Raw genomic sequence first — 27,705 nt, forward strand, 5'->3', positions numbered from 1 at the left:
TGGAAACAATTATAGAAACAATCTGGCTATATATAAAGTAATTTTTATTTTTCTGTTAAAAAAATTATTTTCCCTTAAAAAAAATAAAATAAAATATAATAGGAGCAAATCGCTTAAAGCTAAATTGCTCCAGATTTTCTTTAATTAGCTCATTAAAATTCATATTTAGCCTCTAACCATATTGACACAAGTTAAAGTGTTCGGATTTAGGTTAGGGGATTGAGCATATGACAGCATGATAACTTTAAATTTTTGGTCTTGGAACCATTCCTTAACAAGTTTTGAGACATGTTTGGCGTCATTATCCTACCTGAATTCCCATATTAAGGTCATTTATTGCTTTGTATTTGGTAGCATCATCCTCTCCTGTATATTAAGGTAGTCTGAAGCGCACATTTTTTATTTTATTCAGAATATGAGATCAACTCCTTACGAGGAAAATCATCCCCATAGCACAATATCGCATCCCTTATGATTGACAGTCTTTATGGTGTGTTTAGGATGGAAGGCAGTATTTTTTTGGCACTTTTCAAACATTATTTTATCAGATCCGAACAAGTCAATTTTAGTTTCATCAAACCATAAGATGTTATTCCAAATGTGGCGATTTATGTATCGCTTTGCGAAAGACAGGATTTTTACGATTTTTTTTTGCTTAGAAGCGGAACTTTCCTAGCCGAAAGTATTTTCAAATCCTTCTCAGTTAGTCTATTCCGTATTGTCCGACTGGATATCGATGCCTGCCAGATATTTCTGAGGAGCTTTCTTTGATGAAAAGAAGGATTTTTTTAAGTACGGATCGAAAGGTCATCGTTAGTGGTGTCAAGGGTGTTTTGTGCTCGTCATAACCCTTTTTACCAGCACCCAATATCTTTCAATGGGTCTGAGCTCCGGACAGTTGAGGGATTTACATATCTTGGCACAAAAGCTATACTGTTCTTCTTATACAACTCAACTACCGGTTTTCTATAATTAGCCAAGTCAGGCCAAAAATGTGTTGAGGTGTCCGCCGTCTTATGAATGGCAAAAGCCGTTTTTGCCAACAATCTTGAATGTATAAATCAGTGTTGATAGTTCCAGATGTAACAAAAGAGCTGCTTCTTTTACCACAGCTACCAATTGCTTGGCAAATTAAAAATATCTTTGGAAACTGTGTTTTTTTGTGTTTTACACTTCTCTTGGACGTTCTCCCTATGATCTGCAACACAAAAATCCACACCGGCAAGCTGAGAAAAGTTCCCAAGCTCTATCATCCATAATGCAGCAGTCAAAATTTTTAAGGAAATCAAGGTGAAGCCGTTTGGCTCGTTGATATTTTTGGAATTCCTGTCTGGAACTTTCTGAACCTTATAATGGTAAGCCCTTCCTCCCATCTAACTTTTCTGACAAAAGTTTCAGAGCACTGTAGTTTTTCCGCTACCTTTCTTCTCAATATACAAGGTCTGTCGCAATAGAAACAGAACTTTTTAAATATAACAGTTTCTGGTGGCGCCACTTATTGGTGGGTATATGAAAGAAAAAGTTTGATCTCTTGTTGACATTTCGTAAAATCGATTGGATAACTACAATCGATGTTATCGATCAAAAAGTGACAGCAGCTTTTGGTCATCGGTCGTAAAATGCATTTTGAACAAAGAGCAAATATTAAATTTTGTTTTAACTTGGGAAAACGTTTACTGAAACATTTCAAATGATGAAAAAAGTTTATGGTGATCAGTGCCTATCCCGTAGTAATGTGCATGAGTGGTTTAAGCGATTCCAAGAAGGTCGTGAGGACCTCTGTGACGATCAGAAGTCGGTCGTCTTCAGAAGTCAAAATAAAGACAATGCTGATTTGTTTTTACGATTCCGAGGGTATTGTACAACGAGAGTTCGTCCCACCTGGCCAAACGATTAATGCTGTGTTTCACCTTGGTGTTATGAAGCGTCTTTTGTCACGCATTCGTCGTGCTCGACCACAATACCGTGAGGCAGGGTCCTGGCGCCTGTTGCACAATAATGCGCCGTGTCATCGGTCGACGCTTGTCACTGATTTTTTGACAAAAAACTCCATATTAACCATTAATCACTCACCCTACTCACCTGATCTGGTACACTGTGATTTTTACCTATTTGGAAAACTTCATTTGCCCATGAAAGGACACTGGTTTCAGTACATTTCAGCTATCCAAAAGGAGACGACCGATATTCTCAAGAACATTCCGCAAAATGACCTTAAACACTCATTTGAAATGCTAATTGACCGGGCTAAACGCTGTACTGAAGCACAAGAAAACCACTTTGAATAAAAAAATATAACTTTTGAAAAATATTAATTTTTTGTTGTTTTTTTAACAGTCCTGTTTCTTTTGCGACTGGTCTTGTATTCGCATTTTTCGCAAAAAGCGCTATTATCTCCTTAGCTAGGTCGAGGTTCTTAAAATCTTTGAAAAGCGAATAAGTATATACGAATATAACTCCCTAAAAAGTTACCATATTTTTGGCCTCAATTTATTTTGATTTAATCTACCACAAAATATATCTGAACATTACTTACCTTAAAGAGATGTCGAAATTAAGTTGAGAGATAAATTGAAATAGCATTGGGCCAAGCAACATTCGCAATAACTTTTTTACTTTGAAAAAATGTGGAAATTGTCTGCCACAATGAAAATCGTAGCCCAACACTGAGTTGCATTTGCTGTTATGTCGAAAGCAATCAGAAGCATACACATTCACTTAAGTAAAACGAAAGCGCAATTGAAAGTAGTCGGGTAAATAGGGTTTACTCCTGTATCCTGGAAATGCACAACTACGAAATCTCTGTAAAATCATTTTATTTTTTTGTTTTTTGTTTCAAATGTGGCAGCACAACCTCAATGCTTGCAACAACCTGCACGATTCTTTGACTGACTAAACCTTTTGCTCTGCCTACTTTCCAACCCACAAACGTGCAAGGGCTGGGCTGCAAGCCGCTCTGTGAGGCTAATGCAAACTGGCATACCGTGATATGTGCTATGAAATTGGTAACGTGGTGTCAAACGTTGGCTGCACCCAAACGTTGCTGCAGACAATCGTTGCAAGCAGCCAACTAGCCAATCACTTAGTGCCACTCAGCCGACTAGTCTGGGCTGGCCAGCAAGCGTGGCGCAACAAAACCAACCGGTTTACCAGCATATCCAGCAACGATTTCGCTAACCGAAACCTGTGACAGCTTTCAATTGTTGCCTTGTGGCAGCATGCCCGCACACATGCTACATGCCACATGCCGCATGCTGCAAGCCACTTTTAATTGTCGTTTGTCAAATGCGTAGGCATTCCTGTCAATAAAATACGAATTTTTCAAATGCCTCCTAGCTACAAACACACTCACACACACGCACACACAAACATACACGAACTCATTTGTTGGTCGGATCATTTCACGTTTTGCGTCATTCACCTGTAAATGTGACACCACAGCAAAACGAGAATTAAACAGAAAAATACACAAACGCAAAACATTTCAATTTCAAGCCTGCCTGTATGTTTTTGTTTGTGAGCGTTTGTTCTTGTTTTTGCAACAACCAAGCTTTGCTCAAAGTGCATTTGGAATCTGCACCGTGCAATTTGTGCTCTCTCTCGTCCCCCGCCGATTCGCGTCATTCAGTGAGTTTAACAATCAGTCTCTTTGTCACTCAGTCATTGCGGCAACAGCAGCGTACAATACTGATATTTGTCATCTACACAAGTCAATCACCCTCCGTGGAGGCTTGCTTGTGCACGGGGTCTCCTCTTCTCCAACCACCGGCTACAGCAATGGCTCACTTGCTCGCCAATTTCCTCTCGAATTGCATAGCTGCACAATCAGTGTCATTCGCTCAATTGTTCAAGCGATCAGCCATTTGCTTCTCTTCTCCACTCTCTGCTCTTTCCCTATACTATCCCCATCACAGCTCCCACTCAGCCAAATGGCAGGGTAACCACATTTTCAATGCCCATGACTGCTTTGTTTCCCATTCGCTTGTACGCTTATGTTGTTGCTGTTAGTTTTTTCCCGCAAATGTTTTCTTTTTAATTTTATTTCCCATTGTTTTGCAAAATACTTGTTTATTATATTTTCCTGACTCAATTTGATACCCCTATATGGTTGCCACTTATTTAAAAGAAAAAATCTGTTATAATCGGCTGCTTGCTGTATATGGATAGCAGTTTCATTAAACTGTTAGCGAGTGTTTATGCTCTCGTGTGCTCGCATCCAGCGTAGGTGGTGCCGCGCAGAGTTCCGGTGTCAGTTTTAATAACAATCAAATTACTCGCTGAATGAGTCATTTGAAGTTTTTTTTTGTATTGAGCAACTACTATATGGGGGAAAAATTAAGATATTATATACAAGTAATGTCAATATCGCTTTGGAAAGAGGGATTTTTTATTTCTAAGCCTTGAAGCATGGGCGTTAATAGATGATGATTTTCGGTACTATTTTCTATAATGCTTACAACTCTGTGTCAGTGAATAGCCTTCGAATGGCTGGTAAAGATTCGATTTGGTTTCTCGAACATAAAATAATTGGTTTGGAATGCTCTGAAGAGCACCATCCTTTTTTTTATCAGTGATAAACATACGGCACTGTCAGCAATAACGCTTCGAATATTTTCTTCTAAGGTGTCAGTCATCTTAGGTTTATCTGCTTAGACAAGCGCATTCATATAAGCCTACAAACAAGAGTCCAACGGTGTTAAATTGCACGAACTTGGGAACCATGCTTACCAAAAGTTTTCTTCAACAAAGTGATTGCTTCGTCGGCTGCATGGCTTGCAGACCCGACCAAACGTCGTCCAACATCCTCCAATTCAGACACAAATAGTCATTAATCAAGGCATTATAACGTTCCCCATTGACTGTAGCAATGAGTTCAGCTTAACTCTACCCATAAAGTACGCCAAGCAGTGACTTTATGCGGTTGTAACGGCGACTTAATAAGGGCTTGTAGACTAACATCACTCGCACATCGACAATTTTGTTTATTGCCTACTTATTCAACCAAAAGAGAGCTTCATCGGTGAACAAAAATTTCGTGTGATAATCGGGTTCGGTGACCACCTAGGTTTGGGAATTCAACTTTTGCATAAAGTGGATGGTCGATTGGCCGCAGCAGTCGATGCTTCGCGCGAATCGAACCGTTATTTTAGTAATAAATTTGCACGATTCACAAACGTGCTCGAAGTAAATCTGTTCTTTATGAAATGGCAAACCAAACTGAAATCAAGTAATAGATTTCAAAAAGAACAACTCCGAAAAAGTTTAGCCTTATTGAAAACCACGCATCTAAACGAAACAACCGTTATATTAGCGAAGAGTTTTAAAGTAGTAAGATGTTTACAATTCTGCGACGAACTTAGTAGAATTTCATCTGGCTAATTTGTGGGCCTCGACTCTCTTTCTAGATCCAGGACATTTGTTGTTTAGTAGTGGAGTAAATTTCATTCAGTGCAAATATTAAACTTATACCAGGTTCGACTCATATATTAACCTTCTAATATTCTCCTGTAAGTTCTGTACACTTTTGCTTGCGTTATGTACCTTTAAAGCATGCGTTCATAACGTTCCTCTTCAGTTGTCGAAAAAGTGGATCTCTTAGTTTATCTTTCGCTCGGGAATGAAAATGATTGTGTACCATTCAGAATTTACTGATCTGCGCTGCTCTAGTTGTATGATTGTGACATGTCCAGTTTTCCAAAAAAACAGGCAACCATCTACTCGAACAACTTTTATTGGTTTCGACTCACCTTGAAACACCCATAAAGTCGACTGCTGTTATTGTGTCATAGATGTGTTTCGAATCACCGCTAGCGTATTTGTTTAACCTTTCTCTTGATCCAACGATAAGGGGATTTTTTTTTTAGTGAATGATCGAAAATTGGTGGGATTCAACGTGAACAAAAGTTTTTTACAATCAAATGTTCATGATTCTGAATATATGCTAGTCACACTAATGCCTATATTTGTCACAATCTCACAATAGGTCATATGACGATCAATATCGGTTTCCACACAGACAACTGATTTTGCATTACCTTCACGAAATTCGTTTTGGAGAGATCCACGACTTCGACTGGATTCACCATACCATCGATAAACACTGGTCCCTAATGGAGCATCATCGTCGAAAATTGAATTAAGTTCATGTATGGGCGCTTTCTGAGCGAATCCGAAATGAATATTTTATGTTACCGTAAACCACACAAATATAAAACGTTCTGATTATATTAACCATCAAAAATGTCAAGCTTTAAGACAAAGTTGTGAGTTGCCAGGTTGCTACAAACTATTGCCAAATCCCGAAATATTGTTTTTTCTTCATTAGCTAGCACAGAACCTGTGAAACAACATCGTCGTACTCTTATAAAAACACAAATAAAATATAATATGTTTGTAAATACTACCAGACTGCCAGATAATTTTTTTTCGAACGTTTCATCCCAAATAGAAATACAAAACTAAAGCTCCCTGTTGAAAGCCCTTATAAATATATTTTTGACTATTACTTTGTAGAATTTATATTATTTGAAAAAATTACTAACTAAAACATTATTAAATGATGCTTTCGTGTTATACCAAAATTCACCAATATGTAAATTCCAATTCTATTTGTTGGATTTTCCGATTATTTGCATTTCTATCTGACTGCACTAAAATGTTTAAATTGCTGGCAAAATGCCAAACAAAACGTGCGTGTTTGTTTAGGTGTTTCTGGGAAATTAGTAATAATAAATGTGGCATATTTATTTATTTGCAAAATTCCCACACATACAACTGTAAATATTCGTTGAATTTACCCAATTGCTAATTATGAAAATTTAATCAAATATTTGCACTTCTCAGTTTGATTGTCTATCATACTTAGTTAAATTGTTATTTATCCCTGTCTTGATACCCACTGATTATTTATGTATATATGCATGTGTGTTTGTATAAATATGTAATGCTTTCAGTATTAATTGATAGACATTACTTAGCAGCTTAAGATAGCTGAAGTGATCGCATTGTGTTATTGCTGTTAGTTACCTGGTACTTATCAAATATGAAATAATATTTTCTGTACTTACAATGTCAATACATTACTGATACATAGCTATAATAGTTAAGGGTGTTTTATGGGTAGAGAAATTTGTATAAGAAAAACTATACTGGACCACTGGAAAATGACAAGCGACATTTTGGTTCCACAAAGGGAAAAACATATGTTGAACGAATTATGTAAAGAGACTTGTCAGTAAAGTCTGTCTTTTTTGTTGGGCTATATCAAGTCAATTATCTATTCCGATAAACCAACTACGACTGATCAGCTAAATACTAACATTCGATGATTTATTGACGAAACACGGCCAGCTTTGCTTTTCTCTTAAGGAAGTTGGACAAAATTGAAACGGAGGCCTTCATGTGAAGCAGTCGCTGTTATGGTACACTTCAAACCCAATCATATACCAATTATCGTTAAATTTGGAAACAATAGAGGCTCAAATATTGACAGTTTTTCGCATTTATCTACATTTCATTTGAAATGAAATTTCTCTACCTAAAACGCTCTTTAAAACTCAGCGTAAAATAACACGTTTAACCGGCTCACACACCCACATATTTATGAACTTATCAGTCACTCAAAGTAAGTGGCTTGGTCTAATCGAATTACTGCCTGTCAAAATTTCGCAGCCGGCCACTCGACATTAAACATTGCTGTTGATGTATTTGTTGTTGTATATGCAATACATGTGAAAATTAAATCAAGTGAATAGGCTACAGTAAATATCTTTTATCCAGTTAAAACTTCTAGTTGCGGAATTATTTTACAAGTGGTATTAAGTGGAAGTCCATCATGGAGCCATTTCTTCCCTCTTTACGCAAATTTTTAATGGAGACGATCTATAAGTTGCTAATAGTAAGATTACGTTCCGAAATGAAACAATTTCATGCTTCAAAGTAGGCACAAAATATCGAATTCAATTAAGTATGGACTAGAATCACAGTCGAAAAATATATTTAAATCTCTATCCACATATATGTATATGTTTTTTACTATTGATATATTGGTATATGTTAGGTTAGGTTAGTTTGGTAGGTCAATGAGCCACGCATAGACCAGTTTTGGTCCTTTGCGACACCATAAGAAGGTAAGTTACTAGGTCCATGAAGAGTAGTTATCCTTTGCCGCGAATTTTAACAGACCATGCTTCTGTCCAAATAGTATAGACATTAGAAGGTTTTCCTAATGTTGACCATATTTTCGGGTGTTAGCCATACGCCATTATTGGCAATCTCGTCCACTATTGTGGCCTGACGCCCAGTAGAAGTGAAATTGCTTACTTCTTCCACTGCTGTCCTCCTTCCCGAGACACTTCTGGTCGATATACGATATGAGATTACTGCTTTGGTGCTTGGCTGTCTATGTTGATGTTGAATTGCTTTCTCAATAGCAAAGGCTTCAGCTTGAAATATACTGCAGTGGTCCGGCAACTTAAAAAGCTGCCTTGTGCCTAACTCTGGAGAGTATGTCCCCGCACCAACACCATCGTCCATTTTCTAGCTATCCGTATAAATGTTTTTCTATGTTTACTTTAAATCCTTATTTCCAGTTTAAAAATGGGATCATGTAGGTGGTGCTTGCCAAACCTCCATTGCCCACTAAGCTATGCCCGAAGGTTCTATATGCAAATTCTGCTGCAGCCAGTAGTCGTCCCGCCGACTTTGCTGCGCAGTTTTCAGCGAAGAGATCTATGCGTAGCAGGTTTAGTACTGGGTCAAGAGCCGCCGTTTCTAAAAGCTCTCGTTATGAAGAGCGCAGCGGTCCTCTGAACCCGTTCCATTGGCTTCCGGTATGTGGATTTCAATACCCTGTCCACCATACTACTCCACCGTAGAGCAGAAATGGTCATACAACTGTAAGTTATATTTGTTTTGGACTAGTTTATGATCAATCCAAACATTATAGTTGTCAGTTAGTCAGCAAATTGTAGTTGTCAAATAGTATTAATTCTTAGACATACATATGTACATATTTGCATGTTTTGCTGACAATAAGATTTAGCTGAGTTTATGTTATGTTTTTGTCAGCCGTTTCCCTTCTCAACTTCTATTGAATTTCGTGACACTGCTGATTGCCCAGGAAGCAGACAATAAACTAGAGATAGCCTACAGATTAAGCGCATGTGTTTCCCTTTTACTTGTCTATTATTAATGCTATTATGCATGAGAAATGTTATTGAAAGAAAGGAAATAAATTTGCACAAAAAACATGTCAGCTCTTCCTCAAGTGGCCTTATCACGCCGCCCAGACAGCTGCAATAAATCAGTCATGCTTTGTTATGAAAGTACATATTTATGTATGTAGATATACCAAATGGTCGTATATATAGTATATATGTATGTATGTATATGGTATAAATCCAGTGGACTGTGGTAACTGATAAGGGAAAAAAACTTTACATATGTGCATTCAAATAAACTGTACAGTTGTTCACAAAATATTAGCAGTGAACACATAATTTTTGACAGAAAATATTTTCATAGATCATATATTTTAATTAAACGCAAAAAATATTAGATTTGAGGTATATGTCATGTAGTAGAAACTAACATTGCCTTATTAAATGTACCGCATTTGTATCGTCAGTAACATGAGCGCTCAAAGTTCACCAACCCAACTCATTACTCTTACTGCTGCTCCTATTATTTTACCAACAACTGTATTTATATGTAGCTGGTGCATAGTGTGCGAAAACATTGTTGCATAAGTGATGGATAACAGATGCGGACATGGTGGAACCAGGGATAAAATACGCTTTTCTACAGCATGACAACAAAGCATTCTAAATTTCCTAACTAAACTGATAAGAATTTTCGTATAAATTCATATAAAATTGTTATAGCAAACTATTTCTAGAAAGAGCTGACTAAAATATTGTCACACTAAAATTATAGATGTCGGAAAGCATTGTTTCACAGACGTTAACGTCATAATGTTTTTCGAAAGAATGTAGTGATTTTGGAACCAATCATGCTTCCACATTTCTTAGGCCCATATGATCTGTCCAAATGGTTTTTATTGATCCTTCGGATATTTCAACGATGCCAGTGAGATCTCTGACTGTTAGTCGTCGATTTTTAAGCAACAATTCTTTTATTTTATTGACGGTAGATCACGAGTCTCTTTGAATAATTTTTACCAATAAAAAACATTTTCTCTCCTTCAAACAATTATCACCCAACACTCTGAACGATTCGGCCCCAGAAATTTGATTCCGCACAAAAAACTTAATAGAACTTCTTTCTTGAATTTCATTTATCGTAAAAATCGCCGAATGCACTTTATATATTTCAGAAAGACGTATACAAGGTGCTTTCCAAAGTAAACAGGACTTAAAAAAAAAAAAAAACAGAACCAATGATTTTTTCGGCAAAAGCAATTTATTTTATTCAGAATAGTCTCCTTCTGCTTCAATACAGCTTTTTGCACGGTCCAAAAGCATGTCGAATGAGTGTTTTAGCTCGTTGGCCGGTATGGCCGCCAGTATGCCGGTGCAAGCCTTTTGAATGGCCTCTACGTCTGCATAACGCTTTCCTCTCAAGGGCAAATGCCGTTTTCCGAAAAGGAAGAAGTCACACGGTGCCATATCAGCTGAATACGGGAAGTGGTTAATGGTTAAAATGTAATTTTTGGTCAAATAATCGTCCTTCGAATGTTGGATTCTGAGCAATCGTCAGTCAATTTATGCGGAACATATCGTGCACACACCTTTCCTAAGCCCAAATGATTGGTCAAAATGCGATAAATCGATATTTTGGAGATGTTCAATTCCATTACCATGAATTTCAATAATGATTTCGGCTGATTTTTGATGAATTCACGCACAGTTTCGACGGAATTTCCGGTGATCACGGATTTTGATTGGCCCACATGTTGATCTTCATTTATGGCCTCACGACCACTTTGAAAACGTTGAAACCACTCGTGCACTCTGCTACGGGATCATCGCCTTAACTAGTTTCATCAATTGAAACGTTTCGGTAAAAGTTTTACCAATTTTAAAGCCAAATTTTATGTTTGCTCTTTGTTCGAAGCTCACTCTCGCACCGATACACAAACATACTGACACTTAAAACGCAATAACTTCACTTCCGACTGGACAATCGATGAAGATAACAGGTTCTAACGCATCAGTCGGCATATAAAAATAGATGGCGCCACCAGGGGGCGCGAGATTCAAAAAGTCCTGTTTACTTTGGAACACATCTTGTACTAAACATTAATGTTTTTTGGATATGACATTTGCATAGCTTTGGAGAATAATCTATAACAAATTTTGTGAAGATATCTTCTCAAATAGAGTAGTTCTCCATGCAAGAATAATATGTTCGGATTGGTTTGCGCGCTTTCCGACAGATTCCCGACGCGAAAAGTTTATCTTGCGACTTTAACCATGAAAGTAAAAAAACAAAAAAAGAACAAATGTAACAACGAGTTTGATTGATATTTTCAGTTTTCAAAGGAATCAAGAGTTCGAAATCCATGAAAATATTAAAAGTTAAGAAACCTCCAGCCAAGAATCGCGATCAGTACGTAACTGTTGAAGACATTGGTATATTATTGTGACGTTTAAACAGGTGATGGCTATTTATGTAAAAAATTTTTTCCCAACTTCGAACACTTTAAACCCTTAGGGATAATATAGAAACCTTTCTCTATCTTAAATGTTACCGGAAAGTCCGGAATCACACACCGAAAAAAAATTTTTTCATAAAAATTTACACTTTACAAATACACACTTTAATTAATCAATTTTGGTTATTCATCTTAGTGAAATCCAGATTGTAGCTTAAAAACTCTCAAATTTTGTAGCGCTAAGGGAAAAGTTATGTAGATTGCTTGTTCCGCTCTACATATGTATAGTTTATTCATTTCTATCTTTGATCTTCTTTGATATGTCTAATATTTTTCTATAAATTTACAAAGCACGTGAAAAAGTTTTTCGGTTAAGAGAAATCTGCTGCTGTTAACAATTGGCATAGATGTAAATATCTCCGGTCCAACCCTTTGAAAATATAAAGGATAATCTTTGGTTTGTTGCTCTATAACGTAGGGCTCTATAAATAGACCGTTTAATCTTCCTAGAATCTATCGAATGTCAAAACAAAAACCAGTTCGATGATCTTCTGTTACCCACAGATGCTATTTTTTTCCAGTTTTCTAAATTGAAAAAAAAAAAACAAAAGATTTTTCTTTAACCTTAGTTGAAAGCAACAAAAATCTTTATCATCTTCAATGGACAATTTTTCAGTGCCACATTTGTCAAATCTACAATGTAGATTGCTGTCCAGGATAACACCATTTATTTTTATAAACTTTCAGTTGTTTTCCGAAGTGACTAACCGCTAACTATCGGTTACAAAGGCAACAGGAACACATTTGAAGCACATTACTATCCTTACTCCCCTGGCCACTCAACTAGTCTTGCATTTGGCCATCACACAATAAAACGAGATAATCAAGTATTCCGTTTGAAGTCAACAGCTGCTGATGAAGACGGTGTGATGCCAGTGAGAAGTGTCTGTGATGTGGCTATCAATTTCTGCTGCAACTGCAAGTGAAATTGAAACTCCTCCACTTTGTTGCTGTAATTACATTACTCGCAATGCTGTTGCTGCTCTTTTGTTTTTGTTTCTGTGTGCTTGTTGCACTTACTTTGTTCGTTTGCAACGAGCAAACGACACCATAACGTGGTTGCGACAAATGCGATAAGCAGCTGAAGAAGATAATCGCGGAGTGGCAAACTGAAGCTGACTACTGAGATGGGGGGAAGAGGAATGTGAATGCATAGAAAATTTGCAGCTGCGCCTGAAGATTGGGGTAATAGTAGAATACGTTGAAGGAAAAGAGTGAAAAGATGCTACAGTGCGGTCATCTTTAATAACAGCAAAATTCTATTTCAAGTTTTCGGTTGTTTTAGAAATTATAAGCCAGTCCAAAAGTGGTATACTGCGGCTCAGTTAAAACGCATTGCTTGGCTCGTGTGTGTTCCCCAACAAATCTCTTAAAATAGTTCTTTTCATTTCAGTCAGTCTAAATTAGCATCTGTTTGACACTAACGAACGATTTTCCTATAGGGTTGGTCTTCACTTAAGCAACTTTTTGTTTGTGTATTTGACTGGTCGTATTAAAGAGGAGACGTATGTGCAACGGGTTGTAGTCGTTTGCTTCTTATCACTGCTTGTTGTGATAGCTTTGATGGGGTCGTTGAAAGCATCTCGAGTTTGCCGATACGGTTGTCAACTGGACTGCACATGCAATTGAAGGAACTCGACGTGGCAACTTCAGTAGCTATGGCACATAAAAAGTTGTGATGCAGAGCTTAAAATGCATTCATGGCAGTCGCAACAGGAGTAAATAAGAGCAACGTCCAACGACGATAACGACGACGCACGGCACTTATCAGAGGCATAGCTTTTTCTACTTGCTTCAAATGCAGGTTCTTTTATTTGTTTGTTGGTTTTCGCTGTTAGCCGGATGTTGCCACCAGAAACACTTAGTTATTTTGCATTATATATATATATATGTATATATGGATTATATATACATATGTATACGAATATGCTTAGATACTTATGTAAATATAAATTGTCAGGAGTAAGTAAATACTGGTAGAAATTGTCAGCTTTTGCATTTGACTTAAGGTTTATCAACCTTTAATTTCTTTGCCAAACTAAAGTTTGCTGGAATTTACTAGAAATATTCTCTGGAAGTGAATCCCACACAAATACTTTTCCAGTTATTCGATATCTAACAAAGAGTTCCCTGGAGCTCTGAAACGTTTGTGTTGAACTTCAAATACGTTTTTCTCAACCCTGTGGATTATTCAAGAACTAGTGCTACGGTTGACCAAAACTGCCAATCTTTCAAAAAGAGAACTTTAAAAATGCAAAGACTTCTCAAACATAATTTCCAATATAAAAAGTATGTACAACAAATAAGAAAAGGCGGCTGTAACCCAACATCTTATGCTCTTTCAATTCGTAAGCATTAAAGCCAGCGGAGTATCTAAGGCTTGTTACTTATGTATATGGTGCACCTTTAAGAGAAAAACACACTTTCTTAATGTTATTAAGATAACACCTCCTACCTCGTTTGTTTCCTTTGTAAAAAAATACCATCGTGAGATGTCACACACAGAGAAGAAGGAGCATTAGAAGCCTAATAGTTTATCTGGCGTACATGCTCAGAATAAGAGGAATATTGTGTTACCGACCGGACCTGTGATAATCAACATTTTATCGCTGTAGTGGGGAAAACAAGAATTGCAAACCTCCTACCTTTTTAGCTTAGCCAAAAAGACGCATGTCTTCGTTTTTGTCATCTAAGGTTCACGCTACCTATCACGCCATCTTCCCGAACCGTTCTTATAATATATCCTCCACCGACTTGTTAACTTGGAAGATGTAGTTTTGGCTGCCATCATCCATGCCGGAGTTGGTAACCTTCTTCATCCTCCAATCTTGTGTTGGCACATCAGGTTTTACCTTGCGAGTATGAGAACCTTCGTCTTCGGTATGGATGAAATGCAGCTAAGTTCCACTATTTCCAGAACGGCTCCTTCCTACAGGCCTTGAAGCTGCGCACCCGCTTCTTTTAGCCATAGCAGTGAGAGTCGTCTTTACATGTTAATATTTAGATCCCGTTGAGCCAGCCCGCAATAGCGAAAGTTGGCATAGGCGTGCTCGAGTGTTCATCTAGTCTGTCGAAGAGTGTGTCAAGCGCTTTCCATTACTCCTTTATGATTTGCACATGGAGATTGCTTCGGCTGTTGAGTGCCACGTTTAGTTATCTCTTGGAAATTTCGCTGACCCTCACTGCTGCTCAGGACTTTGAGAGTTTCTCTCCATTGAGTCTTTCGTTTGGCTTTACTGCGTCGTCCTTTTGCCCCGGTCCTTTCATTGGCATCGTTCCTCGATTTTCAACGGCCTTCATCTGCAATTCCTTCCTGATCCGGTTTGCGAATCTCGTATCCGAGAATGTGAATTGTATCCTCTATGCGTAATATTTCCGTCCTTCTTCCATTCCCGCTCTAGCCCAAGCCAACCTTTCTTCTTTCTCCTTCTTCCGGTTGGACTTGCAGCTAAGCCTCTCGTTGACTTTTACCGCTGCTTTGTAGGTCGCTTTCCTTTCAACCCCTCCATGCTGGGTTTAGCCCTCAGCCTAGTCTTTAATGAAGATATAGCACTTTTAGCATCTTCGGGAGAGCATAGGAGCGCTTCCTCTTCCATTGTATTTACGCTTTCAATACTTTTGTGGCGTGTGCCTTTACGGATTGTAGCACCTCTACGCTGAAAATCGGTACTGCAACTATTGTGAACTGCTCCCTTCATAGCAGAAATATGGCCGCTGGTGACGCAGCAAATAAAGTATTACATTAATTCCTAACCGAATTCAAATCGCGTTGAAACTCAAATGCAACTCTGCGGGCTGTTGTCCACACTGCAAATTTGGCTGTGTTTAACTCTCCTGGTTGTTGTCTAGGCTGTAACGCTGTCCGCTGATGAGTTTTAATAGTTCAAAAAAATACAAAATGAAGAACACAAACAAATATAAACAGCTATGCGAAAGGCATAAACTGATTTCTCAATTATAATCTTACCGTGCGATTCTGTACGGTGATACAGTCTCAAGTCTCTAAATTTGAGATTTTAAGTTAGAGACAATTTTTGAGACTTGAGACGATTTTGCTATTCTGTAAGTGGCAGCCACAGAATCTATTACATATCATTATTCAGAGATGTTTTTACACTTGAATGAAAATAAATAAGTCGATAACAAATATAAAATTGTCTATAACATAGTCAAAAAACATAATTACCAATAAAAATAAAAATATATGTTGACTTTGCTTCATAATATTTACGAAATTTATGTAAAATTGATTTATTTTTAATTTTTTCGTGTTTGAGTTGCTTACAAAATATAAAAAAAACGACTATCGATTAATATCTATGATGATCTCTATTCAGTATATTCAAAATGTCAGACAAGAGTTCTTTTTGGTTTTTTGACCTGCTAACTACCAGGTCTCAAATTTTAGGCAATATTTTGAGACTAACGGTAGAGACTGTTTAGTGAATATTAACTAGTCACAAATTGAGATTTTACCTCAAAATGTCTCAAATAGAGACTAGAGACTAGTTACAGAATCCCGCCATTAATGTGCTAAAAGAATAGCGCCCATCAATGGTTTACATCATCCATATTAACTTTTTTGAATGCAAGATAGATTGAATTTTTGAGATTGTTTTTTCCGGCGTAAATTTTGCTTTCTCTGTCATTTGTCACTTGTACAGAATATAAATGCCAAACACTTTGATAGGTATATCTTCGGAAAGATCTGTAGCTTTTTTAAGCATTGCTCTGTACTTTCCTTTATATAAAAATAGAGATTCACGCCTTCTAACACACTACATTTAAAATTATTAAGTTATTAATATTTATCTATAAAAAAGTGCGATATTATAAACTGGAAATATTTATGAAAATGAAGTCATCTTGACCACAGATACACAATATAAACAACAATCAAAAGACTCTTACACGTTCTTAACACATTTCTGCTTCTAATTCATATTATATAATACTGTATACATATATGTATATAGATATGGATGTAGGTATATAGAAATGTATTTTAAAATTTTAAAGGCGCCGACAACTGTGTGTGCTCAACAACCCGCTTGCCGCGTTATGCCTTTTTGCTTTGTTTACATTTTTTTCATAAACATTATCCAACAACAACAAGCAACATACATATATGTTGCTACATTTTATAAATATTCTACCGTATACATTTGTTTCTACGTTCAATGACCGCCGTACAAGCAAGCGTTATACCAATAACAATAATAACAACAACAAAAGCACCACCAACTTGGTGGCAATTGACTGAATCAGCAGGCAAAAGTGTGTTGGCCAACACGTTCTACCGGATTTTATGGCAAATCTCTTGCGCCGCTCCAAGATGGTACGCTCTGCCAAATATGTACCACATGTGTCGCATTGTGAATATGTAGCGCTCTTGGGGTTTAATGTATTTTAGTTTGAATAATTGGACGTGCTTGGAATGCCATATCAGCAGCTGTCAAAGTGATTGCCGCCGAAAGCGATCGCTTTCAAGCGTAAAAGTTGTTGCGAAGTTTCAGTTGGATATGAAATTTTGACTTTAATAAACAATCTTGTTCAATGGAAAACTGTATTATTTTATGCTGCGACCGAATTTCGTATTTTCTACCATCACATGTGATATTTATTTCCAATGGAAATTGTAACGCTTGCATGTATATTTTGATTGAGCCGCTATTGCATCCACGATCAGCATGGCCGCCCGCAATATTTCAAGTGCATGCACGCAGACGCGCGCTCACGCCCATGCAATCGCGCGAAATTTCGTATGCGCAACGCGACATAGCGTTAAGTCAACATCCGTTTCCTGCCAGTGGCACTGGCAGCTAAATAAAAAATATAAATAAATAAATGAAATACTGTAACAATCAACTTGTAAATGCATAAATAGAAGCTTCTCCATTTGAGATTGGCGAAAAAATTTGCATGCAATGCATCATTGCTCGCAAGCAAAATGAAGCGACGCAAGCATTCCAGCAACGAACGACCAGGCAGCGTTCGTCAGCAGAAGCCAAGTTGAGCAAAAGGCAGCAGCAACCACGTCAAAGAGATGCAATCGCCATGACAATCACGCCACGCCACAGCAATGCCGCACCATGACAATTGTTACCACAAAAGTCGACGTGGCAAAGTAACCAAATAAACATTTTACGTACACGGACTGCCTGGCTATATGTATATTTATTTTATTAAAGTCATTTTTATATGGACTTATTGGTGCATAATATGTGTGAACGTTTTCTTTTCGTTGTTTTATGTTTGTGTATTATTACAATATCTTTTCTTGTTGGTGTGAACCTGTTTTGAGGGGCATGCCACGTAAATTTCAATTCAATATTTGTTCTTTAACATTATCAATTTAATGATTGACTTAAATTAGCAGATATTATTCAGCAGCATATGAAATAAGCGACATCTGCCGTTGATCGATATGTGTCTCAAATCTTGTTCAGTAGAGCTTCGCGAGATCCTTTTAATTTCTTGCCTAAAAATAAATAGCTTAGACCATTTGATTTCGAAACTGTTGCAGTTTTTTCTTTTTATACTCTTGCAACCTGTTGCTGCAGAGTGTAATAGTTTCGCTCACGAAATGGTTTAACGTATCACCTAAAACTAAGCGAAATTGAGGGTTATAGTATATAGTATATAAATGATCAGGCTGACGAGAAAATTTACAATGCGGGTGTCTGTCCGTCCATCCGTCCGGGCAAGAAGTAATTTGAATAAAAATGAAGATATCTTTGTTAAACTTGGTACACGTGTACCTGGGGAAAAAAATAAATTACGAGTTCCTAGATGGGGGAACACCGAATTTAGCTCTTCCTTACTTGTTATTTTTATTTGCATACCGATTTTAGTATTTTTTTTATAGAGGCTGCTAACATGTTAAAATGAAATAAAATTCTCAAATTTGATCAAAATCGGTTCCGTTTTTTAAGGGGTCAAATTAAGGGTGTTTTCTGGATATATTTTTAAGGTTTAAAAAACGAGCAATCGATTTAAACTTTTTACAGTTTATTTGTACACTTATGAAAAGTATACAAATATTTTTTTGTTAAATAAAAAAAATTTTTAACAATATTAAAAATGGCGTCCAAAAAAGCTATCTTAAAAAATGACTTCCGGTGCCGTTGTTGATTTTGACTCGTCAGAACATCTGAAACATAAAAACCAAATAAATTACTAATCAGTAGGAGTGCAGCTATCGCTGGAACTACAACCAAAAAAAAATTTAAAATTAAAAAAATTTCGCGCTTTTGAAGTTCAGATTCTGAAAACAGCTATTTTTGGGCCAGTTTTAGATCGAAAAAAATCGAAGTTCTTAAAATTAAAATTTGATCGTAGTTCCAGTGATAGATATTGATCTTATAAACATCATATTAAAATGTCAAGTGATTCGGATGGATAGTTTTTTTTTTATCAACGGCACACCGAAAAAAGTAGTTTTGAGATAAATGACGTACAAAGCATCTATTCATTGAGCCCCTCGACCGCGGGCTACCTGCTCAAACGGCTGTAGAAGCTATAATAATGTGTATATCCTTCCAAAAATTGTACAGTATATTCTTAAAAGACTATACTTTCGAACTATCAAACAAAAAAAAATCGATTTTTTGAAAATTCTAAACCACCGGGACCCCTTAACATACCCAGCACGCCAGCCAGATACGACCTTGCAGAATTCACAGAATATTTTTGAAAATATAAAAAAAAAAATAAACTGGTAAATCACTGACCAAATTTGACACAAATCCGAAAACAAGCATGGCATCCACGAGCTCTCAAAATCTCATCATACCTATTGGTAGACGTTGTATTTCGATATCTCTCTACATTAATTTTTTAAGTGAATCTTTCTGATATTTTTATAGTCATTTAGTCAGAGGTTATCAAAATTAGTCCAAACGTACTTAGTTTATAAATTGTATAATTAATTAACCAGACCTTTTTATTTTATTAGATGTAATACTTTAAACATTTTATCACTTTCATTTATTCTTCTAAACTTACTAAAACAAATTTGTGATTTTTGTTCCTCCATCGCCTTCATTTCTTCAAGATATCAAAGTACACCTGTTTACTGAATGAATTGTAAAACATCACAAGTAGGAGTTTATAAAATTTTCTAGGTCGGGTCTTGATTGTATTTTTGTTAAAAATTTGTTTATTGAAAAATGCCACATACATATATATAACAGAATCATTTAAAATCGATGAAATGACATTGCAAGTATACACCGTTGCCTCAAAGTGGGTGGACTCATGAGTCGAAACAGTACCTCCATTTCCACCAACTTTAAGGGTAAGTGGGAATATAGAGGAAGTCGGCAGATTTTTCTACTACCATACCATACATGTAGATAAAGTACAATGATGTCCCGTAAAACTTTATAAAAACGAAGTTTGTATATGCATGCCCACCATAAAGTCTGCTGCTTTATTTCAATATTACCACCAGCATGATTTATGGCGTTTGATTTATTCAAGTGTCATGTGATAAAAGATGTCTGATGCTTATCTGCACATAAAAAATAGTAGTAGTTATATTAACTGAGTATACTTGGTGTGTTTATCGTGGCATTTTTTCAATAATTCTGTTGAAATTGGCCACATAGCATTCATTAATTTATAAAATATTGAAATTAAGTAATTAAATTATTCAATTATGTTATACTGTTTCATACTTACATATAATAAGCTTGTGGACCTGCTTTGAACAAAAATCCGTGCCAAATTTCATTAAGATATCCGCTGGGATACAAAAGTTCTCCACATAAAAACTTGCTTTTGATTGACCAGTTTGTATGGTTGCTATATGCCATAGTAGTCCGATCTAAACAATATGTTCGGATATTATAGCGCTGCTTCGGGTAAACATCTGTGCCGAATTTCCTCCACATATATTATCAAATAAAAATAAGTCTATACAAGGAAATGATTTGGATCGGTCAGTTTATATGGCAGCTATTAGCTTTATTAGCCCGATCTGAACAATTTGTTCGGAGATCACATCATTGCCGTAGATAATAGCTCATGCCGAATTTCGTAAAGATATCTCGTTAAATGAAAAAGTTTTCCAAACGGAGACTTGATTCCGATCGTTAAGTTTGTATGGCAGCTATACGTTATCGTGGTCCGATATCGACGGTTCCGACAAATGAACAGCTTCTTGGAGTGAAAAGGTCATGTACAAAATTTCAAGTTGATATTTCAAAAACTAAGAGATTAGTTCAGGTATATACCGACTGATGTACGAACAGAGGGACAAGATATAAAACCTCATGCGTAATTGCTTAATAAATATGAAAAGCTATTAAAAATACACCTTTTTAATTAAAAGATAGCCAAATAAGTGGTTTCATATATCAAATAAGTAAATTTTTCCGTTATGTGTCCTCATACCCAAAGCCAATATAGAAATGTATGTGTTTCCAGCTCAAGTTCTAAAAGTACTTAGGCTACCGGAATCGCATTTTCTATGCTCACCGGCAGCCTGCGCTTAACCGAAACAAATGGTGATTGCATCAACCAACAAAGGTTGAATGTGTGTGCTTCAAGTACATTCACAGGATACTATCTTCTGCTCATTGTCATTTACAGAGTTTTGCCGCTTGCCTTCCACCGTTTTTTCATGAAGCTTTAGCCAGAGCGAGGAGTGTGAAAATTATGACTTTGACTTGCAGTTGACACTCATATTTCGCTTCCTTAAATACTTTTTGTTTTCTGACACCGAACAGATGCTGCCATGCAACATGCGCCAACGTCATACTTTCCACTTGCCATTCTGTGCTTATGATAGCTATAAACATTTCACTTTTTATTATGTTGCACCTTGCCGACACGAAATCTCAAAGAACCCATTCGCTCTGATTACATCTATGTGGAACTTCGAAGTATGCTAAAATACGGGTTTTTTGTAAACTGCCAGTTTCCTTGTAACAAAGTATTCACCACCCGGCATTGTGTGGATGTGTGGTAGCAACTGGTTCAAGGTGTTGTCACTAGCGCCTTTGCAGGATATCTTTGCTTGCATCACTGTGTGTTGTTGCAGAACTTTTCTTATGCTTCTCACACACTGTCGCTTATCGCTTTAGCTACGCCAGCTCGGTTCTACTTCGCCCGCTTCGTGGTTTTCCGTTTCCTGCGTATGCTTGTTCTCTATGTTTTGCGGCACTTCCGTCAGGTTGCAACATGATTTGTGTCAAGCCACCTGGTTGCATGTCGCCCATTCTAAGCCGTTTGCTAGCTAGTCATGTCATCACGAACGCGGCGGTCAGGATATTGTACACTGAGACAAAGCAGACCGCCAAATTTGTATAGTGTGTCCCGACATGTTTACTTCGGGTAGTTATTGTTGGTTAGCTAATCACTTTACTTTTAGCTGAACTATGAGGTGGTAGAATATGCTTTTATCCTTCACTTAATGGCTGAGATTATTTTTTATGTGGATATTGCATTTTCTGATATCAGTTAGAAGGCGTAGACACTGCTTACGAAGTTATAGCCGAGTTATTAACAGCGCGCCAGTCGTTCTTCCTTTTCGCTGTTTGGCGTCAATTGGAGATCCCAAGAGCAGCCAGGTCCTTCTCAACTCTGTCTCTCCAACGAAGTGCAGATTTTCCTCTACCTCTGCTTTAGAGTATTTTCATCCATTCGGACGACATGACTTAGACGCTAGCTCTTACTTCGCTGAACTAGGTATGTCAATGTCGTCGTACAGCTCATCATTCCATCGACTGCGGTATGCGCTGTTGGCAATGAGCAAAGGACCCTTAATCTTCCGCAGAACTTTTTTTTTCAACACTTCTGAGGCCGGGACATCAGATCATGTCATAGTCCATGTCTCCGCACCATATGGCAGGACCGGAAGAAGGAGGGACTTGTAGAGTTTGGTCTTTGTTTGTCGAGAGAGGACTTTACTTTTCAATTGTCTACTTAATCCGAAGGAGCACCTGTTGGCAAAAGTTATTCTGCGTTGGATTTTGCGGCTGACGTGGCTTTTGGTGTTAATGCTGATTCCAAGATAGACGAAATTATCCACGACTTCGAAGTTATACTGTCAACAGTGAAGTGGGAGCCAAGTCGCGAGGACGACGACTGTGTTTTTTGATGACAGGCGATATTTCGTCTTGCCCTCGTTCCAAACCTATTTGCTTCGCTTCTTTGTTCAGCCTGGAGAAGGCAGAACTAACGTCGTGGCTTTTATGGCCAATGATGTTGATGTCATCGGCGTACGCCAGCAGTTATACACTGTCGTAGAAGACTGTACCTTCTCTATTCAGCTCTGCAGCTCGAATTATTTTCTCCAGTAGTAGATAAGGAGTCACCTTTTCTGAAACCTCGAACCCTCGGGGAGAACCTTCTCAATCCTGACGCAGCTTTATTCTGAAGAGGGTATTATTCGGCTTCTCACTTTAGCTCGCCTTCAAATGGATTATGTTTTCTACCCAAAGGATACTTTGTCTATACTTCTATACTTCTTCCAACTGCTGATAAGCCTTATATAGATCTCAAATCACATAACGTAGAAAGTTTTGTTAGAAAAACAAGCTCTTTAATTTACATTAGCAAAAAGCGACAGCCCGCAACTTGAGTCCATACAAAGACGGCCTAGCAGTCGCGACTGCTTCACAGTGTATAATTTAGTTTCTCTGATTACCTTTAGAAGCATAAGACAGTGTCGTCGACCTACCCGTTACTCTCACATTACCGTCTTATCTGCTGCCTAAAGCATGAACCTGCTCAGCACATTGAAATATCGCCGTATTGTGTGTGTGTGTGTGTTCGACTTTCCGGTATCCTACGATGAGTACAACCTTCAGTCCGCCACACCGCCTCTCAGCTCTAACGTCCTGCCTGTGCTTACCGCAGTCATGCAGCATGCATTCCGTTGCATCTGAATGGCCATCTTAATGATGCTCAGCATACCGTTCACGACTCTGACTTCCACGTTCCACATTGTGACTGCTTACCTATGTAGCTTCGGCGTTATTATTATTATTATTATTATACAGGAAATGTTGTTGCTGTGTCTTGAAATATCGCACTTGCACCGGGCACCGTTTCTTTTATGGCTTTTATAATGGTCCACCCTCAGCTTAGTTGTTTTGTTGTGGTTGTTGTTGTTGTTGTTTGGCATCAACGTCATTCTAACGAGCACACAAACACATTTCCTTGAAGTACGTGACACCTGCACCCTCGTGGGATGCGCGCATCAGCAGGTTGCAACAGCTTGAAGCCATTAAACGGCGCCTTAGTCGTTTAAATTTCCCTTCATTTTCGCATCAACTTGGCTTTTTTCTTGTGCAGCTGAGTATTTACTTTCAGTATTTGCCTTTCTTGTCATTTAAGAGTGCTGTCTTTCACGCTTGCACAAAATTTCGAGACGTCTCCAGCAGCTTCACACACAATAAGTTGTATTTTTACGCTTTGGTGCATGCCACAGCCGTTAGCACTTTCAAGCCTATTTACTACGCTCTTTATGCCGGGCGGCAACGGCAGTCCATTTGGCAATCATCAGCATAATTCCCAACTTAATCATCACTTACCAACTGCAACTGCGTCTTCGTTAGCCGCTTTTGCCACTTTCAGCACTTTATTTATATTTCTATTATGCGCCCGTTGTTGTGCTCATTTTCCCTTTCCGTAGCCTTTTGTGAAATTAATTTTCAGCTTGACATTTGTCGCTCCATACACGGATTTTGTGTCGGCAAAATGGAGTTGCTGATGAGCAGCGGACAACTTGGCAAATAAACAAATGCTCACACCCTGGTACTTGGCTCCAGCTTTGCCAGTGGTTGCATTCGTTGCTTGGGCGGACTGCATTTAATTGCTCGTCAACCCACAAAGCGCTCAAGTTGCAGCCATTCATTGCATGCCCGGCTGGGTATCTGCTGCTCAAGTCGCCCGCTTTTGGCCTGAAGTACCGTTTTTTAGGCGTTTAAGCATTACAATGCCACCGCCTTGCATTCGTCCGCCACTCTCATGCCCTCGGGTGCCGTTTTTCGTGTACATTTACGAGTGTAGTCTAAGCATTATTTGTTTGCCTGTGGCTTCATTTCGCCTTGAATTTGCTTTTCTCTTGCTTCTAATTTATTTATTTGCTTAAACACAGACATGTACACCGAACGACACACCCACAAGCACACACTCGTATACACTCAATAAACAATTGTCGTTTATTTTATTGTTTTCTTCGTTGTCTTTTTCGTTGTTTTAGTTTTTCTCTGGCAATCTTTGTCGCCTGCACGCCTTTTCATTAAGCGGAGTAAAAGTTTTGTTTTGGAATTAACTAGCACTTGTCGCAAATCTACACTTTAGCTAAGCAACTCAAAATCGGTGGGCCCTGTTGGGAATCTATTCATTAAAGTTGTGGCGGAATTGCAGGTCCCAAGGTGTGCGTCATGCAAATTTTCTTTGAACTGCTTTAGAGAGAAAGACCTTTTTCTTTTGTTTTAAATGTAGGTTGGTGTACTATGTTTGGCGGTTTGTAAAATCAACAGCAGAACTCATGTTCTTGAAAGATTATCGAGAATAGTTTCTCTTAACCTCTTTTGAATAAAATTTGTAGGCAGAAAATAAAAAAAAATCGTGTCTCTATCTTCCAAGCTTGTTAGTTTGAGTTTAGAACAAGTAAAGAAGAGCTAAGTTCAGGTTTAACCGAACTTTCTATACTCTCACAACTTGCAAAGATCGAAGCCAGGGGAATACCTTCAGGTGTTTCCAAAACATCTGACCAATATACGACATAAGCCAACTGGGAGTTTAATATTCCTTAATATTCTCACAAATTTACAAATATATTTATTTAAATAAGTCATGTGAGGAACACAAGAATTATTGCCTCCATTTTGGCTGGAGGATGCACTATTATTAGATTAAGAGAGTCGCTCTAAATTTTGTTAGAATTTCTTTCATATTGACTGACATATGCGGTATAAAGTTAGCCTCATGTTCCAAAAAATTTATATTAAGAATAACTGAATTTCAATAATAGAACTCACTGACTGACCGATATGTTCGGTAAAAGTTCAGCCATATTCACGGCAATCGACAAATTTGGTGTCAGGGTCCTTGAAAAGTTATACATAAGTGCATGGTTGTTGTTGTTGTTGTAGCAGCAGAAAACATTACTGATATAATTTCGAGCTTGGTACCAAGTTGACAGTCCGGGTTCGTTCCGGCTTCTTGGACCCGACTGTCGTGGGACTTCTTTTCAACAAGTTCGGATAATTTAGGTCCAGCGGTTTGGAAGATACGTACATTAAACGATTTAGGCGGCGTGTCCACGTTAAAAAACATTTAGCCGTCAGGTGTACCTGACTACTTCGATCTCCTGCACCAAACTACAGATTTGTATTTAATTTGTGCGTTTGGCAATCGTGCGATTTCGCGCATCTGCAATCGTACCTCGCTTGGGAGACAGGAGACATTTGCACCAAGTTTCATAAAGATATCTTAATAGTAGCTGAAGTAAGGGCTTTCACGGATAGACAATCATCCAAAATTCAACTCATCTCATCGTCCTGATCATTTATATTTATATATGTAACTCGTTGGAAACAGCCATTAGGTGAATAAGGTATGTATTTAGCAACATTTTACGAGAATTAAAACTGTCTTAGATATACAAACTTTGAATTTAACATGGATGTCTCCAACGTTATTTGCTTTACATAGTAAGATCAAAAAACCTTGAGTCAATATAATCTGCCTAGAGCTTAACACTCGAAACTTCCTGCCGATAGCTGAGTTTACAACGCACCTGTCGTTCTTTCTTTTGACTTTTTGCCCCCAGTGTAGCCAATATTTTCATCCATTCGGACGACGTGACCTAGCCTCGCACAGCTCATCATTCCATCGACTGTGGTACTCGCCTATGCCAATGCGTAAAAGACCCTAAATTCTCCGCAAAACCTTTCTCTCGAACAATCCTAAGGACTACTGATCAGATAATGTCATTGTCCAAGCCTCGGCATCGGGAATATAGTTATTATGCGCGGGACTTCGAAACTGACATTGTTGTTGGTATTAATACTGGTTCCAAGACAGACGATATTATCTATGACGTCGAAGTTATGACTGTCAACAGTGACATGAGAGGAAAGTCGCGAATGCGAAATTCTTTCGTTTAATTACAGGAAATATTTCGTCTCACCTTCGTTCACTACCAGACCTATTTGCTTCGCTTCTTTGTCCAACTTGAAAAAAGCAGGACTAATTACCAAAGTTTAGTTGAGTATAATGTAATTGTCGGCAAGAAGATCCTTAGATACATATATAGCGCTGAGTTGTAAATAGTGACAATTCAAAAAAATTAAATAAACCTTTAATTAAGGTTAGGGCTAGTATTCTTCTTCAGCGTCATATAAATTCACTGCCGAAAGGAGTTATAGAGAGGAATTAAGAAATTTATTGCTTAGTACAAAGTTCGTTACAATTGCAGGAATTTCCCGAACAAAGATATTAATTTATTTCTAATTTGAAGCTACATTCTTCAATTGAAAGGGATATCTATAAAAAATATAACTTCGAATTGCCTTAATACTCCAATTTTCCTACTTAGACGCTGTGCACCGAGTAGCTGCAGTGCAGCGTCCTTGACAGTATTTGCTTGCGCCTGCGGCGAGTGTAAGTCCAATTGTAAATCTCCAACCATCCGTTTATCTGCGCGTCTAATTCCATCTTCAACAATACTTCATTCGCTGCTTACCGTGGTCCGCCTTCAAGCGTCTTATGCTGGTGATTATTTTATGGGCATTCTTGCAGCGCTCGAGACATGCTCGAGACTCGAGTGAGAAGTAGTAGAGGAGGTGCGCTCTCTACGAGAACGCATTCAGCTGCTGATGTTAATATTGCCGTTATTTGTGTTGCTCCTGCACGCTGGTCATTTTATGTTTGCATTGCTGCGGCTGCAGAGTACATAAATACAAATCTTTGTTATGACTAACAATTCAAAGATTTTGCTTTTACAAGTGTGCAGTTTGGCGTTTGCAATCGCTTGGTCGCGCGGTAGGACGCCACATTTCCCG

At 37.8% G+C, this 27,705-nt stretch overlaps 1 protein-coding gene across 2 annotated transcripts in view; it reads left to right on the forward strand.

Moving 5' to 3' along the window:
- LOC120776567 (cyclin-dependent kinase 14) overlaps positions 1 to 27,705 on the forward strand; it is a 287,704-nt gene that overhangs the window by 63,952 nt on the left and 196,047 nt on the right. The gene's annotated exons all lie outside the window — the stretch shown is intronic.

Source organism: Bactrocera tryoni, chromosome 5, assembly GCF_016617805.1.
Source record: "Bactrocera tryoni isolate S06 chromosome 5, CSIRO_BtryS06_freeze2, whole genome shotgun sequence".
In the NCBI taxonomy this organism is placed as follows: Eukaryota; Metazoa; Arthropoda; class Insecta; order Diptera; family Tephritidae; genus Bactrocera; species Bactrocera tryoni.